The sequence below is a fragment of the Salvelinus namaycush genome, chromosome 21 (assembly GCF_016432855.1).
Source record: "Salvelinus namaycush isolate Seneca chromosome 21, SaNama_1.0, whole genome shotgun sequence".
NCBI lineage: Eukaryota > Metazoa > Chordata > Actinopteri > Salmoniformes > Salmonidae > Salvelinus > Salvelinus namaycush.
Genome location: NC_052327.1, coordinates 56,379,100 through 56,397,639, shown reverse-complemented (window position 1 = coordinate 56,397,639; position 18,540 = coordinate 56,379,100). Strand labels below are relative to the sequence as shown.

Genomic DNA, 18,540 nt, shown 5'->3' with positions numbered 1-18,540 from the left:
CCGGTCTGTGACTACAGTACCACTAAGTAGCCAACCAGACCGGTCTGTGACTACAGTACCACTAAGTAGCCAACCAGACCAGTCTGTGACTACAGTACCACTCAGTAGCCAATCAGACCAGTCTGTGACTACAGTATCACTCAGTAGCCCAACCAGACCAGTCTGTGACTACAGTACATCTCAGTAGCCAACCAGACCAGTCTGTGACTACAGTACCACTCAGTAGCCATCCAGACCAGTCTGTGACTACAGTACCACTCAGTAGCCAACCAGACCAGTCTGTGACTACAGTAGCACTCAGTAGCCCAACCAGACCAGTCTGTGACTACAGTACCACTCAGTAGCCGAACCAGACCAGTCTGTGACTACAGTACCACTCAGTAGCCAACCAGACCAGTCTGTGACTACAGTAGCACTCAGTAGCCCAACCAGACCAGTCTGTGACTACAGTAGCACTCAGTAGCCCAACCAGACCAGTCTGTGACTACAGTATCACTCAGTAGCCATCCAGACCAGTCTGTGACTACAGTAGCACTAAGTAGCCCAACCAGACCCGTCTGTGACTACCACTCAGTAGCCATCCAGACCAGTGTTGATATCACAAGCATGAAAGCATGAGCAGCCAAACCCTACCCTCACACCAATGTGTTATTGGTACCTATTCAAACCAATCCCAGCACTTCTACCTTTGCCCTAAATAAAGGTTCCCTCTTTGCTTGACCAGCCAGACCCTCTCTCTCTCCTTCACCACCCCTATGGCTCTGAGCCACAGCAAGCAGCTCAGCTCTGCCACAGGAGTGGTGATGTGTAAACACTGATGGCTTGAAAAGTGGACCTATCCAAAGAGCAAACACCACTGGAATAAGCTATGCGGTTGCTGTTACACCTGCCTTTCAGCGTAGAGAAACAGTGATCGTGTAAATGTACATCTATTGCGGTTAGCTTTGAGCCGTGATGGCGGGTACTGTGCCAGTTGCAGGCTGATCAACCTGAAACTCATACAAACTACTTTCCTTATTGGGTCTCTCTTATTAACCCCATTGAGGCTCTAAAGCACTTCTAACATTGTGTGCCAAGGGGACTGGAAATGTCACAGGCCTAATATAGCTCACTCAGTGCATGATGACATAGCTAATTCATTATCATTCATTCATGACTAGCCCTGTTTCTACTCTTCCATCCATTGTGCTGCCTCCCTCCCTCCCTCCACACACACACACACACACACACACACACACACACACACACACACACACACACACACACACACACACACACACACACACACACACACACACACACACACACACACACACACACACACACACACTACATGTATCGCTCATTAGTAGCTTCAGATCAGCCTAGTTGATGTCTGCTCCTATCATCAGCAATGTTAGTACTCTACTGACTAGAGGGACCACAGGCATCATAGACTAGCTGTACTGACTAGAGGGAACACAGGCATCATAGACTAGCTGTACTGACTAGAGGGACCACAGGCATCATAGACTAGCTGTACTGACTAGAGGGAACACAGGCATCATAGACTAGCTGTACTGACTAGAGGGAACACAGGCATCACAGACTAGCTGTACTGACTAGAGGGAACACAGGCATCATAGACTAGCTGTACTGACTAGAGGGAACACAGGCATCATAGACTAGCTGTACTGACTAGAGGGAACACAGGCATCATAGACTAGCTGTACTGACTAGAGGGACCACAGGCATCATAGACTAGCTGTACTGACTAGAGGGAACACAGGCATCATAGACTAGCTGTACTGACTAGAGGGAACACAGGCATCATAGACTAGCTCTACTGACTAGAGGGAACACAGGCATCATAGACTAGCTCTACTGACTAGAGGGAACACAGGCATCATAAACTAGCTGTACTGACTAGAGGGAACACAGGCATCATAGACTAGCTGTACTGACTAGAGGGAACACAGGCATCACAGACTAGCTGTACTGACTAGAGGGAACACAGGCATCATAGACTAGCTGTACTGACTAGAGGGAACACAGGCATCATAGACTAGCTGTACTGACTAGAGGGAACACAGGCATCATAGACTAGCTCTACTGACTAGAGGGAACACAGGCATCATAGACTAGCTGTACTGACTAGAGGGACCACAGGCATCATAGACTAGCTGTACTGACTAGAGGGAACACAGGCATCATAGACTAGCTCTACTGACTAGAGGGAACACAGGCATCATAGACTAGCTCTACTGACTAGAGGGAACACAGGCATCATAGACTAGCTCTACTGACTAGAGGGACCACAGGCATCATAGACTAGCTGTACTGACTAGAGGGACCACAGGCATCATAGACTAGCTGTACTGACTAGAGGGACCACAGGCATCATAGACTAGCTGTACTGACTAGAGGGACCACAGGCATCATAGACTAGCTGTACTGACTAGAGGGAACACAGGCATCATAGACTAGCTCTACTGACTAGAGGGACCACAGGCATCACAGACTAGCTGTACTGACTAGAGGGACCACAGGCATCACAGACTAGCTGTACTGACTAGAGGGACCACAGGCATCATAGACTAACTGTACTGACTAGAGGGACCACAGGCATCACAGACTAGCTGTACTGACTAGAGGGACCACAGGCATCATAGACTAGCTGTACTGACTAGAGGGACCACAGGCATCACAGACTAGCTGTACTGACTAGAGGGACCACAGGCATCATAGACTAGCTGTACTGACTAGAGGGAACACAGGCATCATAGACTAGCTGTACTGACTAGAGGGAACACAGGCATCACAGACTAGCTGTACTGACTAGAGGGAACACAGGCATCATAGACTAGCTGTACTGACTAGAGGGAACACAGGCATCATAGACTAGCTGTACTGACTAGAGGGAACACAGGCATCACAGACTAGCTGTACTGACTAGAGGGACCACAGGCATCATAGACTAGCTGTACTGACTAGAGGGAACACAGGCATCATAGACTAGCTGTACTGACTAGAGGGAACACAGGCATCATAGACTAGCTGTACTGACTAGAGGGAACACAGGCATCATAGACTAGCTCTACTGACTAGAGGGACCACAGGCATCATAGACTAGCTGTACTGACTAGAGGGAACACAGGCATCACAGACTAGCTGTACTGACTAGAGGGAACACAGGCATCACAGACTAGCTGTACTGACTAGAGGGACCACAGGCATCATAGACTAGCTGTACTGACTAGAGGGAACACAGGCATCATAGACTAGCTGTACTGACTAGAGGGAACACAGGCATCACAGACTAGCTGTACTGACTAGAGGGACCACAGGCATCATAGACTAGCTGTACTGACTAGAGGGAACACAGGCATCATAGACTAGCTGTACTGACTAGAGGGAACACAGGCATCATAGACTAGCTGTACTGACTAGAGGGAACACAGGCATCATAGACTAGCTCTACTGACTAGAGGGAACACAGGCATCATAGACTAGCTCTACTGACTAGAGGGAACACAGGCATCATAGACTAGCTGTACTGACTAGAGGGAACACAGGCATCATAGACTAGCTGTACTGACTAGAGGGAACACAGGCATCACAGACTAGCTGTACTGACTAGAGGGACCACAGGCATCATAGACTAGCTGTACTGACTAGAGGGAACACAGGCATCATAGACTAGCTGTACTGACTAGAGGGAACACAGGCATCATAGACTAGCTCTACTGACTAGAGGGAACACAGGCATCATAGACTAGCTCTACTGACTAGAGGGAACACAGGCATCATAGACTAGCTCTACTGACTAGAGGGAACACAGGCATCATAGACTAGCTGTACTGACTAGAGGGAACACAGGCATCATAGACTAGCTGTACTGACTAGAGGGACCACAGGCATCACAGACTAGCTGTACTGACTAGAGGGACCACAGGCATCATAGACTAGCTGTACTGACTAGAGGGAACACAGGCATCACAGACTAGCTGTACTGACTAGAGGGACCACAGGCATCACAGACTAGCTGTACTGACTAGAGGGACCACAGGCATCACAGACTAGCTCTACTGACTAGAGGGACCACAGGCATCACAGACTAGCTGTACTGACTAGAGGGACCACAGGCATCACAGACTAGCTGTACTGACTAGAGGGAACACAGGCATCACAGACTAGCTGTACTGACTAGAGGGAACACAGGCATCACAGACTAGTTGTACTGACTAGAGGGAACACAGGCATCACAGACTAGCTGTACTGACTAGAGGGAACACAGGCATCACAGACTAGTTATACTGACTAGAGGGAACACAGGCATCACAGACTAGCTGTAAACTCTAGCAGCATCACTCTTCACTGAGATGGTCTAAGAGAAGTGCCTATCGTTGACATGCTGTTTTTTATGTGTGTGTGTTTGTTGTTGTTGTTGATTGTAATTAAGGCATGATGTTGTAGAGCAATGAGGTCAATCCCAGGGCTTTCTAATCAAACCAACCCAAGAGGATCTGGCAGCCAGATAGCTACTAATTAATCTGAGTACCACACTCCCGTATTAGGATTATAGCTAACAGAGCAACAAGCTCTCACAGTCTCACTGCAGAATCCAACGTTTGTCCATAAACGTACAGTCTTGAAGGTTACGTTTAGGCATATATTCCCGAATGGTTAAGTTAAGGGTTAACACAGTTCTTATTCAGTGCAGCTGATAAAAGTCTCCTGACCCGGTGATAAGGCCACAGGAAGTGGACTATAAGCTTTGTTTACAAATCGTTTCTACTGTGGGAAACAGCATTCACCATAATAACACTAGTGTATGCTAAAGTAGCCTAACACAATACTCCTACACACTAAGAAAATAGGGTTCTTCAAGGGTTCTTTGGGAAGGTGCTGGTTCTATAGTGGAACCAAGATGACTCAAATAACCCATTGAGCCCTTCAATGGTTCTTTGCAGTTCAGAAAAGGGTTCTTTCCTCTTTTACCTATTAATATGGTAGGTAGAGTTTTTCTTGATTGATAAGACACGTTGAATGAAACTGGGGTCCACTTGGATCTCCAGCAGAACCTAATGGGTACAACAGTATTCTTTTTCATACACAATGCAAATGCTGAGCACATTTTTTCCCCCCCCCAAAAAAATAAGTAAACAAAACTCTCTACAAAAGACTCAAAAGTCAGTTGAGTCGATCAAAAGTCAACATTTTGGTCACAGCTGTTTTGGTCAAAACTTATTTGCGCAATTGTTCAACCAGGAATCAGTCCTTCTTCATGTGTGAAAGAGGTCACCTCTGAGTTGCTGTTGGCAAGAATGGATCAGACGTTCCAGGGCTAGCGCACCTGATGCACCTTAACACAATAATCACATTTCAAATCCATAATCACATCTCAAATCTATAATCACATCTCAAATCTATAATCACATCTCAAAATCAATAATCACATCTCAAAATCTATAATCACATCTCAAATCTATAATCACATCTCAAATCAATAATCACATCTCAAATCTATAATCACATCTCAAATCAATAATCACATCTCAAATCAATAATCACATCTCAAATCTATAATCAAATCTCAAATCTATAATCACATCTCAAATCTATAATCACATCTCAAAATCTATAATCACATCTCAAATCTATAATCACATCTCAAATCCATAATCACATCTCAAAATCAATAATCACATCTCAAATCCATAATCACATCTCAAATCCATAATCACATCTCAAAATCAATAATCACATCTCAAATCCATAATCACATCTCAAAATCAATAATCACATCTCAAAATCAATAATCACATCTCAAAATCAATAATCACATCTCAAAATCTATAATCACATCTCAAATCTAAATGTTATTTGTCACATGCTTCGTATACAACAGATGTAGACTAACAGTGAAATGCTTACTTAGGGACCCGTCCCAACAATACAGAGAAAAGATAGAAAGAATAGAAAAAGAATAACACAAATAATAAATACACAATGAGTAACGATAACTTGGGATGGTGTATTGCTGCAGAATGCTGTGATAGCCATGCTGGGTAAGGGTGCCTTGAAATCTAAATAAATCATTGACAGTGTCACCAGCAAAGCACTCCCACACAATCACACCTCCTCCTCTATGCTTCACGGTGGGAACCACACATGCGGAGACCATCCATTCACCTACTCTGCGTCTCACAAAGACACGGCGATTGGAACCAAAAATCGCACATTTGGACTCATCAGACCAAAGGACAGATTTCCACTGGTCTAATATCCATTGCTCATGTTTCTTGCCCCAAGCAAGTCTCTTCTTCTTATTGTTGTCCTTTAGTAGTGGTTTCTTTGCAGCAATTCGACCATGAAGGCCTGCTTCACGCAGTCTTCTCTGAACAGTTGATGTTGAGATGTGTCTGTTACTTCCACAAATTCACCTTTAACAAGGCACACCTGTTAATTGAAATTCATTCCAGGTGACTATCTAATGAGCTGGTTGAGGGATGCCAAGAGTGTGCAAAGCCGTCATCAAGGCAATGGGTGGCTAGTTTGAAGAATCTCAAATATAAAATATTTAACACTTTTTTGGTTACAACCTGATTCCATATGTGTTATTTCATAGTTTTGATGTCTACACCATTATTCTACAATGTACAAAATAGTAAAAATTAAGAAAAACCCTTGAATGAGTAGGTGTGTCTAAACTTTTGACTGGTACTGCATATATTTAATCCGTTTTGGAATGAGACTCGAAATTGAACTCAGGTGCATCCTGTTTCCATTGATCATCCTTGAGATGTTTCTACAACTTGTCCACCTGTGGTAAATTCAATTGATTGGACATGATTGGACATGATCTGGAAAGGCACACAGCTGTCTATATAAGGTCCCACAGTTGACATTGCATGTCAGATAAAAAAACAAGCCATGAGATTGAAGGAATTGTCCATAAAGCGCCGAGACAGGATTGTGTCGAGGCACAGATCTGGGGAAGGTTACCAAAAAATTTATGCAGCATTGAAGGTCCCCAAGAACACAGTGGCCTCCATCATTCTTAAATGGAAGAAGTTTGGAACCACCTAGATTCTTCCTAGAGCTGGCTGCCCGGCCAAACTGAGCAATCGGGGGCCTTGGTCAGGGAGTTGACCAAAAACCAGAGTTCCTCTGTGGAGATGGGAGAACCTTCCAGAAGGACAACCATCTTCGCAGCACTCCATTTTAGGAACCTTAAATGGTTCTTTATAGCATCGTACAGGTTCCATTTTGGAACCTTATGAACATGGTTCTTTATAGAAACTTCAAAAAAGGTTTTATATAGCACCGGAGGGGGATCTGTTATGGTTACAAGCCAAATAACCCTTACTTGGCACAATATAGAATACTTTTTTTGTGTATAGCTAACTGTAGCCATGCACAGTATTCTTAACTAAATTAGTACAGCTATGTCACGTTCATCATAATGATGAGACCAAGGCGCAGCGGGAGTAGAGTTCCACATAATTTTAGAGTTCCACATAACTCACCTAACAAAACACCGACCGACCGACCGAAACGTGAAGCTACTGATGTGCACTAAGGCAACTATACATAGACAAGATCCCACAACACAAATGAGGAAAATGGCTACCTAAATATGAACGATAAACAGCTGTCTCTGATTGGGAACCATATCAGGCCAACATAGACATACACAAACTAGAGTACCCACCCTAGTCACACCCTGACCTAACCAAAATATATAGAAAAACAGAGATATCTAAGGTCAGGGCGTGACAAGCTAGCTAACGGTAGACATGCACAATGTTCCTAGCTAAAACAGTACAGTTAGCTAACTGTAGCCATGCAGTGTTCCTAGCTAAAACAGTACAGTTAGCTAACTGTAGCCATGCACAGTGTTCCTAGCTAAAACAGTACAGTTAGCTAACTGTAGCCATGCACAGTGTTCCTAGCTAAAACAGTACAGTTAGCTAACTGTAGCCATGCACAGTGTTCCTAGCTAAAACAGTACAGTTAGCTAACTGTAGCCATGCACAGTGTTCCTAGCTAAAACAGTACAGTTAGCTAACTGTAGCCATGCACAGTGTTCCTTGCTTTGGAGCACAGTGTTGCTTTGGAGCTCTGCCGTGCGCACTTTGGAACTTTGGAAAGCTTAGAAGAAGCAGGGTTTATGTTTGTTCTGTTCGTTCAGTGGTGGTAGTGCATCTGATTTCTGTGTGTGCTTGTGTGTTTTGTGGAGCAGATAGACAGTGGACAGCTCGTGATTAGTGACAGTGGTGCTGAGCTGGGTGACAGGCTGGCTGGGTGACTCCTAGGGAAGTGGAAAATGACTTTACGAGGCCTGTGGGAGGACACACACACACACACACACACACACACACACACACACACACACACACACACACACACACACACACACACACACACACACTGCAATGTTCATTAGAGTACATAAAGTCGAAAGGCTCCACCGGGCCATTAGGCTGTGAAAGGAACCAAAGTAAACTTAAACCTGACTGTAAAAGTGAATTAGAAAGCCCGGTGCTTAATGGAAAGTTAAAAAAAATTAAAAATAAACAAACCCTCCTGCATTTACTGATTCCCTCCATTTCTCTTCCTCCTGTTTTTTCCTTTCATTATTTATATTTAACCTAGTTGAACAACAGCAGGTGAGGAGAATAAGGACAAGATAACATACTGTAATCTATAATAGAGAATGAATGATCGTGATTGTGGTTGTTGCGGTTGTTTTAGCACCCTTAAGTTGAGAAGTAAAAAATCAATGGTTGTATGTCACTCTGGATAAAAGTGTCTGCTTTATGACTAACGTGTTCATGTACAGAATTGTAATTTCTCTCTCCCTCTGTTTTCCCTACAGATGCCAGAATGGGACAACAAGAGAAGCTCAAGAGGATCTCAGGTTAGTGTTTATAACCCCTTAACACATAGAGATATACTGGCTCGTTATGCAAGAAGATAGTGGAAAAACATATATGTACATGTAGCTACCTTTGTCCCGTTTGGTCCCATGGTTCTGTTCTGTTCGTGGCAGGGCTGGCAGGCTGGCAGGGTGATAATGTACAGGTGTGCTATCTTAATTTGACCAGTTTCTCACAGCAGCTAAATATACTCCTGCAACAACAGGATTATTATGTGAAATAATGAATGGACATTTCGGTAGGGGTACATTTTTCATTAGGGCAATCGAAGTCTGAACATTTTAAGTAGCTATTACAAACTTTAGAAGCCTTTTCAAACCTTGAATACACTACAATTTTCATTTCCCTACGACAACCAGTGATCAAATGAAGATATCACATCTGTATGTTTCTATTATATATTAAATAAAGGGGTACGACACGGCTCCAGTCCAAAAGACATAAGAATCAAACAGTGCCCCCAGCCCAGGCAGTATGGTGCTGACATGGCCATATGTCACAGTTGTCTACTGTACTGTACACTATGTTCTCTAGTAATCAGGAGGATGTCTTTCTCAAGGTGAGATGGATTGGGTTCTTTTACCTTTGCTCGCTTTGTCAGGGAGTAGTGACCACACTGAGGTTTTTTTATTTTAATTTTATTTCACCTTGATTTAACTTGGCAAGTCAGTTAAGAACAAATTCTTATTTACAATGAATTTACAAATTCTTATTTACTTATTTACAAGAACAAATTATTTACAATTGGCCTAAACCGGCCAAAAACAGACGATGCTGGGCCAATTGTGCGCCGTCCTATGGGACTCCCAATCACGGCCGGTTGTGATACAGCCTGGTATTTTTTGTTATTTTTGTTATTTTATTAGGATCCCCGTTAGCTGTTGCAAAAGCAGCAGCTACTCTTCCTGGGGTCCACACAGACAAGAACAGCTCAAGGACAGAACTACACACATTTTTGGATTCAAACCAGGGTGTCTGTAGTCACGCCTCTAGAACTGAGATGCAGTGCCTTAGACCGCTGTGCCACTCGGGAGCCCAAGACAGGAACAATTATACAATGTAAAGTGTAGTGTAAAACATAGATTTAAAAACAGAATCCCAGAGTTGCATTCCAGAACATGATATAACCCTAACTGTTAACAGGTTTGTCCCTTATCTATCAGTCTTTGGCTCGCTCTTGCACCTTAAGATTGGTCCGCTGAGACAGATTATTAAGGTCTTACATTTTTCATGATCTTCTAGTCGGATGTACCAGTAATACAGACAGCTTTGTCAGTTAGCCTACAGTAAGTCTTTGCACAGAGAGAGATGGCTTTCTTAGCTACAGGTAAAAACTTGTAGCTACAGTATATTGTAGAGACTTTAACCCAACACCTAGCAACGTCGTCAGGTCGTTCAGACCTCTCGGCATAACGGTGAAGATGTTGGCTTAACCGTCGCTAGACCCGGGTTTCAGTCGGGTCAGGGCTACCCCCGGAATTCTCTAGAATATGTTATTATTGAATTACACTACCAGCATATTAAAGGAAAATTGCTCCTACCCAATGTGTTATGAGGGTTACCAAGACAGGCAAACACATTCTCTGTGATTGATGCATTCCCTGGGCTGACATTTTTATTTGGATAGGTATATTAGGGTTATTTGGATAGGTATATTAGGGTTATTTGGATAGGTATATTAGGGTTATTTGGATAGGTATATTAGGGTTATTTGGATAGGTATATTAGGGTTCTTTGGATAGGTATATTAGGGTTATTTGGATAGGAATATTAGGGTTATTTGGAGAGGTATATTAGGGTTATTTGGATAGGAATATTAGGGTTATTTGGAGAGGTATATTAGGGTTATTTGGATAGGTATATTAGGGTTATTTGGATAGGTATATTAGGGTTCTTTGGATAGGTATATTAGGGTTATTTGGATAGGTATTTTAGGGTTATTTGGATAGGTATTTTAGGGTTATTTGGAGAGGTATATTAGGGTTATTTGGAGAGGTATATTAGGGTTATTTGGAGGGGTATATTAGGGTTATTTGGAGGGGTATATTAGGGTTATTTGGATAGGTATATTAGGGTTATTTGGATAGGAATATTAGGGTTATTTGGAGAGGTATATTAGGGTTATTTGGATAGGTATATTAGGGTTATTTGGATAGGTATTTTAGGGTTATTTGGATAGGTATTTTAGGGTTATTTGGAGAGGTATATTAGGGTTATTTGGATATGTATATTAGGGTTATTTGGATAGGTATATTAGGGTTATTTGGATAGGTATATTAGGGTTCTTTGGATAGGTATATTAGGGTTATTTGGATAGGTATTTTAGGGTTATTTGGATAGGTATTTTAGGGTTATTTGGAGAGGTATATTAGGGTTATTTGGAGGGGTATATTAGGGTTATTTGGATAGGTATATTAGGGTTATTTGGATAGGTATATTAGGGTTATTTGGATAGGAATATTAGGGTTATTTGGAGAGGTATATTAGGGTTATTTGGATAGGTATATTAGGGTTATTTGGATAGGTATTTTAGGGTTATTTGGATAGGTATTTTAGGGTTATTTGGAGAGGTATATTAGGGTTATTTGGATATGTATATTAGGGTTATTTGGATAGGTATATTAGGGTTATTTGGATAGGAATATTAGGGTTATTTGGAGAGGTATATTAGGGTTATTTGGATAGGTATATTAGGGTTATTTGGATAGGTATATTAGGGTTCTTTGGATAGGTATATTAGGGTTATTTGGATAGGTATTTTAGGGTTATTTGGAGAGGTATATTAGGGTTATTTGGAGAGGTATATTAGGGTTATTTGGATAGGTATATTAGGGTTCTTTGGATAGGTATATTAGGGTTATTTGGAGGGGTATATTAGGGTTATTTGGATAGGTATATTAGGGTTATTTGGATAAGTATATTAGGGTTATTTGGATAGGTATATTATTTGGATTGGTATACGGTTATTTGGATAGGCATATTAGGGTTATTTGGATAGGTATATTAGAGGGTATTTGGATTTGTAACGATCTTCTTCATCTGAAGAACAGGAAAGATCGGACCAAAATGCAGCGTGGTACGTGTCCATGTTAACTTTATTATAACTGAACACTAAATACAAAATAACAAAAGTGAAACAACGAAAATCGAAACAGTCCTGAAAGGTGACACAACACAAAACAGGAAACAACTACCCACAAACACAGGTGGGAACAGGCTACCTAAGTATGGTTCTCAATCAGAGACAACGATAGACAGCTGCCTCTGATTGGGAACCATACCAGGCCAAACACATAGAAACAGAAAACATAGAACAAAACATAGAATGCCCACCCCAACTCACGCGCCCTGACCAAACCAAAATAGAGACATAAAAAAGGAACTAAGGTCAGGACGTGACAGGATTGGTATATTAGGTTATTTGGATAGGTATATGGGTTATAGGTTATTTGGATGTTTATCTCTCTCAGAGAGAGAGAGAATCTGAGAGAGAAAGGGAGAGAGAGAGAGAATCTGAGCGAGAAAGGGAGAGAGAGAGCGATTGACCAAGCAAAATAGAGAGAGAGAGTTTGAGGGAATTGAAGAAGAAGAAGAGAAAGAGTTCTGTGGCAGTAGTAATTCCATGCCACGCTAGCACGGCCCATGTAGTGTGTAAATCATGCAGCCTGCTCTAAAGCTGTTGACCAAAGAGACGTATTGACTTTTGCAGTGCCGTATTGTCCAACAGGCACACATTGGAGTCCTTTTCCACACCTCATCCTTTTTCCACGAAAGCATTTCCACTAAAAAGCATTTCAAATATTTTTTTGTTTGACTTGAAAACACGTTGGCTTTGGAACATTACCTGGAGAGATTATCAGAGACAAGATAAGGAGTGCTTGTTAGCCCTGATCTGTCCCATTCTGATTCATTGTTATCCGGAATAATGGAATGGTCGGAACTCGGAATTCATGGAATAGCCAAAGTTCTATGGAGCAGAGCAGACAAGCCGTAGTATCTACTCACACTGAGGGCATTTACAACAAGCTGTAAACACTTCACTCTCTTTACACTATTATCCATAGGCCTTATGGGTCATCTATAGGCCTACTGCCCTGTTATTATATATCCCCAGACAGTATCTGCTACTCAATCACTCTTGGAACAACACACTGTGTATCCCACTGTACAAGATAAAGAGCACATTACTCAAACTGTAAGATCTCTGTTTTTCTCCTTATACTTTCTGTCTACTCCTTCTCTCTCTCTTTTGTCTCGCTCTCTCCTTTCTCTCCTAAGCAGTGGCGTGTACCTCTCTATTCTTCTGTCTCCCTCTCCCCCCCCCCCCTTTTTCTCCATCCCTCCCTCCCTCCTATAGACTATAGCCACTCTGGCTCTCATCCCACTCTATAGAGGAGACTCTAGACACCTTGGCTCTCATCCCACTGTGTAGAGGAGACTCCAGCCACTCTGGCTCTCATCCCACTGTGTAGAGGAGACTATAGCCACTCTGGCTCTCATCCCACTGTGTAGAGGAGACTCTAGACACTCTGGCTCTCATCCCACTGTGTAGAGGAGACTCCAGCCACTCTGGCTCTCATCCCACTGTGTAGAGGAGACTCCAGCCACTCTAGCTCTCATCCCACTGTGTAGAGGAGACTCCAGCCACTCTGGCTCTCATCCCACTGTGTAGAGGAGACTCTAGACACTCTGGCTCTCATCCCACTGTGTAGAGGAGACTCTAGACACCTTGGCTCTCATCCCACTGTGTAGAGGAGACTCCAGCCACTCTGGCTCTCATCCCACTGTGTAGAGGAGACTATAGCCACTCTGGCTCTCATCCCACTGTGTAGAGGAGACTCTAGACACTCTGGCTCTCATCCCACTGTGTAGAGGAGACTCCAGACACCCTGGCTCTCATCCCACTGTGTAGAGGAGACTCTAGACACTCTGGCTCTCATCCCACTCTGTAGAGGAGACTCTAGACACCCTGGCTCTCATCCCACTGTGTAGAGGAGACTCTAGACACCCTGGCTCTCATCCCACTGTGTAGAGGAGACTCTAGACACCCTGGCTCTCATCCCACTGTGTAGAGGAGACTCCAGACACTCTGGCTCTCATCCCACTGTGTAGAGGAGATTCCAGCCACTCTGGCTCTCATCCCACTGTGTAGAGGAGACTCCAGCCACTCTGGCTCTCATCCCACTGTGTAGAGGAGACTCCAGCCACTCTAGCTCTCATCCCACTGTGTAGAGGAGACTCTAGACACCCTGGCTTTCATCCCACTGTGTAGAGGAGACTCTAGACACCCTGGCTCTCATCCCACTGTGTAGAGGAGACTCTAGACACCCTGGCTCTCATCCCACTGTGTAGAGGAGACTCTAGACACCCTGGCTCACATCCCACTGTGTAGAGGAGACTCTAGACACCCTGGCTCTCATCCCACTGTGTAGAGGAGACTCTAGACACCCTGGCTCTCATCCCACTGCGTAGAGGAGACTCTAGACACCCTGGCTCTACACCCCACTGCGTAGAGGAGACTCTATACACTCTGGCTCTCATCCCACTGCGTAGAGGAGACTCTAGACACTATGGCTCTCATCCCACTGTGTAGAGGAGACTCTAGACACCCTGGCTCTCATCCCACTCTATAGAGGAGACTCCAGCCACTCTGGCTCTCATCCCACTGTGTAGAGGAGATTCTAGACACTCTGGCTCTCATCCCACTCTATAGAGGAGACTCCAGCCACTCTGGCTCTCATCCCACTGTGTAGAGGAGATTCTAGACACTCTGGCTCTCATCCCACTCTATAGAGGAGACTCTAGACACCTTGGCTCTCATCCCACTGTGTAGAGGAGACTCTAGACACTCTGGCTCTCATCCCACTCTATAGAGGAGACTCCAGCCACTCTGGCTCTCATCCCACTGTGTAGAGGAGACTCTAGACACCCTGGCTCTCATCCCACTCTATAGAGGAGACTCCAGCCACTCTGGCTCTCATCCCACTGTGTAGAGGAGATTCTAGACACTCTGGCTCTCATCCCACTCTATAGGGGAGACTCTAGACACCTTGGCTCTCATCCCACTGTGTAGAGGAGACTCCAGCCACTCTGGCTCTCATCCCACTGTGTAGAGGAGACTATAGCCACTCTGGCTCTCATCCCACTGTGTAGAGGAGACTCTAGACACTCTGGCTCTCATCCCACTGTGTAGAGGAGACTCCAGCCACTCTGGCTCTCATCCCACTGTGTAGAGGAGACTCCAGCCACTCTAGCTCTCATCCCACTGTGTAGAGGAGACTCCAGCCACTCTGGCTCTCATCCCACTGTGTAGAGGAGTCTCTAGACACTCTGGCTCTCATCCCACTGTGTAGAGGAGACTCTAGACACCTTGGCTCTCATCCCACTGTGTAGAGGAGACTCCAGCCACTCTGGCTCTCATCCCACTGTGTAGAGGAGACTATAGCCACTCTGGCTCTCATCCCACTGTGTAGAGGAGACTCTAGACACTCTGGCTCTCATCCCACTGTGTAGAGGAGACTCCAGCCACTCTGGCTCTCATCCCACTGTGTAGAGGAGACTCCAGCCACTCTAGCTCTCATCCCACTGTGTAGAGGAGACTCCAGCCACTCTGGCTCTCATCCCACTGTGTAGAGGAAACTCTAGACACTCTGGCTCTCATCCCACTGTGTAGAGGAGACTCTAGACACCCTGGCTCTCATCCCACTGTGTAGAGGAGACTCCAGCCACTCTGGCTCTCATCCCACTGTGTAGAGGAGACTCCAGCCACTCTAGCTCTCATCCCACTGTGTAGAGGAGACTCCAGACACCCTGGCTCTCATCCCACTGTGTAGAGGAGACTCTAGACACTCTGGCTCTCATCCCACTCTGTAGAGGAGACTCTAGACACCCTGGCTCTCATCCCACTGTGTAGAGGAGACTCTAGACACCCTGGCTCTCATCCCACTGTGTAGAGGAGACTCTAGACACCCTGGCTCTCTTCCCACTGTGTAGAGGAGACTCCAGACACTCTGGCTCTCATCCCACTGTGTAGAGGAGATTCCAGCCACTCTGGCTCTCATCCCACTGTGTAGAGGAGACTCCAGCCACTCTGGCTCTCATCCCACTGTGTAGAGGAGACTCCAGCCACTCTAGCTCTCATCCCACTGTGTAGAGGAGACTCTAGACACCCTGGCTTTCATCCCACTGTGTAGAGGAGACTCTAGACACCCTGGCTCTCATCCCACTGTGTAGAGGAGACTCTAGACACCCTGGCTCTCATCCCACTGTGTAGAGGAGACTCTAGACACCCTGGCTCACATCCCACTGTGTAGAGGAGACTCTAGACACCCTGGCTCTCATCCCACTGTGTAGAGGAGACTCTAGACACCCTGGCTCTCATCCCACTGCGTAGAGGAGACTCTAGACACCCTGGCTCTACACCCCACTGCGTAGAGGAGACTCTATACACTCTGGCTCTCATCCCACTGCGTAGAGGAGACTCTAGACACTATGGCTCTCATCCCACTGTGTAGAGGAGACTCTAGACACCCTGGCTCTCATCCCACTCTATAGAGGAGACTCCAGCCACTCTGGCTCTCATCCCACTGTGTAGAGGAGATTCTAGACACTCTGGCTCTCATCCCACTCTATAGAGGAGACTCCAGCCACTCTGGCTCTCATCCCACTGTGTAGAGGAGATTCTAGACACTCTGGCTCTCATCCCACTCTATAGAGGAGACTCTAGACACCTTGGCTCTCATCCCACTGTGTAGAGGAGACTCTAGACACTCTGGCTCTCATCCCACTCTATAGAGGAGACTCCAGCCACTCTGGCTCTCATCCCACTGTGTAGAGGAGACTCTAGACACCCTGGCTCTCATCCCACTCTATAGAGGAGACTCCAGCCACTCTGGCTCTCATCCCACTGTGTAGAGGAGATTCTAGACACTCTGGCTCTCATCCCACTCTATAGGGGAGACTCTAGACACCTTGGCTCTCATCCCACTGTGTAGAGGAGACTCCAGCCACTCTGGCTCTCATCCCACTGTGTAGAGGAGACTATAGCCACTCTGGCTCTCATCCCACTGTGTAGAGGAGACTCTAGACACTCTGGCTCTCATCCCACTGTGTAGAGGAGACTCCAGCCACTCTGGCTCTCATCCCACTGTGTAGAGGAGACTCCAGCCACTCTAGCTCTCATCCCACTGTGTAGAGGAGACTCCAGCCACTCTGGCTCTCATCCCACTGTGTAGAGGAGTCTCTAGACACTCTGGCTCTCATCCCACTGTGTAGAGGAGACTCTAGACACCTTGGCTCTCATCCCACTGTGTAGAGGAGACTCCAGCCACTCTGGCTCTCATCCCACTGTGTAGAGGAGACTATAGCCACTCTGGCTCTCATCCCACTGTGTAGAGGAGACTCTAGACACTCTGGCTCTCATCCCACTGTGTAGAGGAGACTCCAGCCACTCTGGCTCTCATCCCACTGTGTAGAGGAGACTCCAGCCACTCTAGCTCTCATCCCACTGTGTAGAGGAGACTCCAGCCACTCTGGCTCTCATCCCACTGTGTAGAGGAAACTCTAGACACTCTGGCTCTCATCCCACTGTGTAGAGGAGACTCTAGACACCCTGGCTCTCATCCCACTGTGTAGAGGAGACTCTAGACACCATGGCTCTCATCCCACTGTGTAGAGGAGACTCTAGACACTCTGGCTCTCATCCCACTGTGTAGAGGAGACTCCAGACACCCTGGCTCTCATCCCACTGTGTAGAGGAGACTCTAGACACTCTGGCTCTCATCCCATTCTGTAGAGGAGACTCTAGACACCCTGGCTCTCATCCCACTGTGTAGAGGAGACTCTAGACACCCTGGCTCTCATCCCACTGTGTAGAGGAGACTCTAGACAACCTGGCTCTCATCCCACTGTGTAGAGGAGACTCCAGACACTCTGGCTCTCATCCCACTGTGTAGAGGAGATTCCAGCCACTCTGGCTCTCATCCCACTGTGTAGAGGAGACTCCAGCCACTCTGGCTCTCATCCCACTGTGTAGAGGAGACTCCAGCCACTCTAGCTCTCATCCCACTGTGTAGAGGAGACTCCAGCCACTCTGGCTCTCATCCCACTGTGTAGAGGAGATTCTAGACACTCTGGCTCTCATCCCACTGTGTAGAGGAGACTCTAGACACCCTGGCTTTCATCCCACTGTGTAGAGGAGACTCTAGACACCTTGGCTCTCATCCCACTGTGTAGAGGAGACTCCAGCCACTCTGGCTCTCATCCCACTGTGTCGAGGAGACTATAGCCACTCTGGCTCTCATCCCACTGTGTAGAGGAGACTCTAGACACTCTGGCTCTCATCCCACTGTGTAGAGGAGACTCCAGCCACTCTGGCTCTCATCCCACTGTGTAGAGGAGACTCCAGCCACTCTAGCTCCCATCCCACTGTGTAGAGGAGACTCCAGCCACTCTGGCTCTCATCCCACTGTGTAGAGGAAACTCTAGACACTCTGGCTCTCATCCCACTGTGTAGAGGAGACTCTAGACACCCTGGCTCTCATCCCACTGTGTAGAGGAGACTCTAGACACCCTGGCTCTCATCCCACTGTGTAGAGGAGACTCTAGACACTCTGGC

The 18,540-nt window shown here is 45.8% G+C and overlaps 1 protein-coding gene across 1 annotated transcript in view; it reads left to right on the top strand.

The window, feature by feature from the left end:
- Nucleotides 1-8,866: 8,866 nt before the first annotated feature.
- Nucleotides 8,867-18,540, top strand: part of LOC120066518 (cGMP-inhibited 3',5'-cyclic phosphodiesterase A-like) — a 97,821-nt gene continuing 88,147 nt past the window's right edge. The window contains exon 1 of the mRNA XM_039017944.1: nt 8,867-8,905. The gene's annotated coding sequence lies outside the window, so the exon portion shown is untranslated. The remainder of the gene's footprint in view (nt 8,906-18,540) is intronic.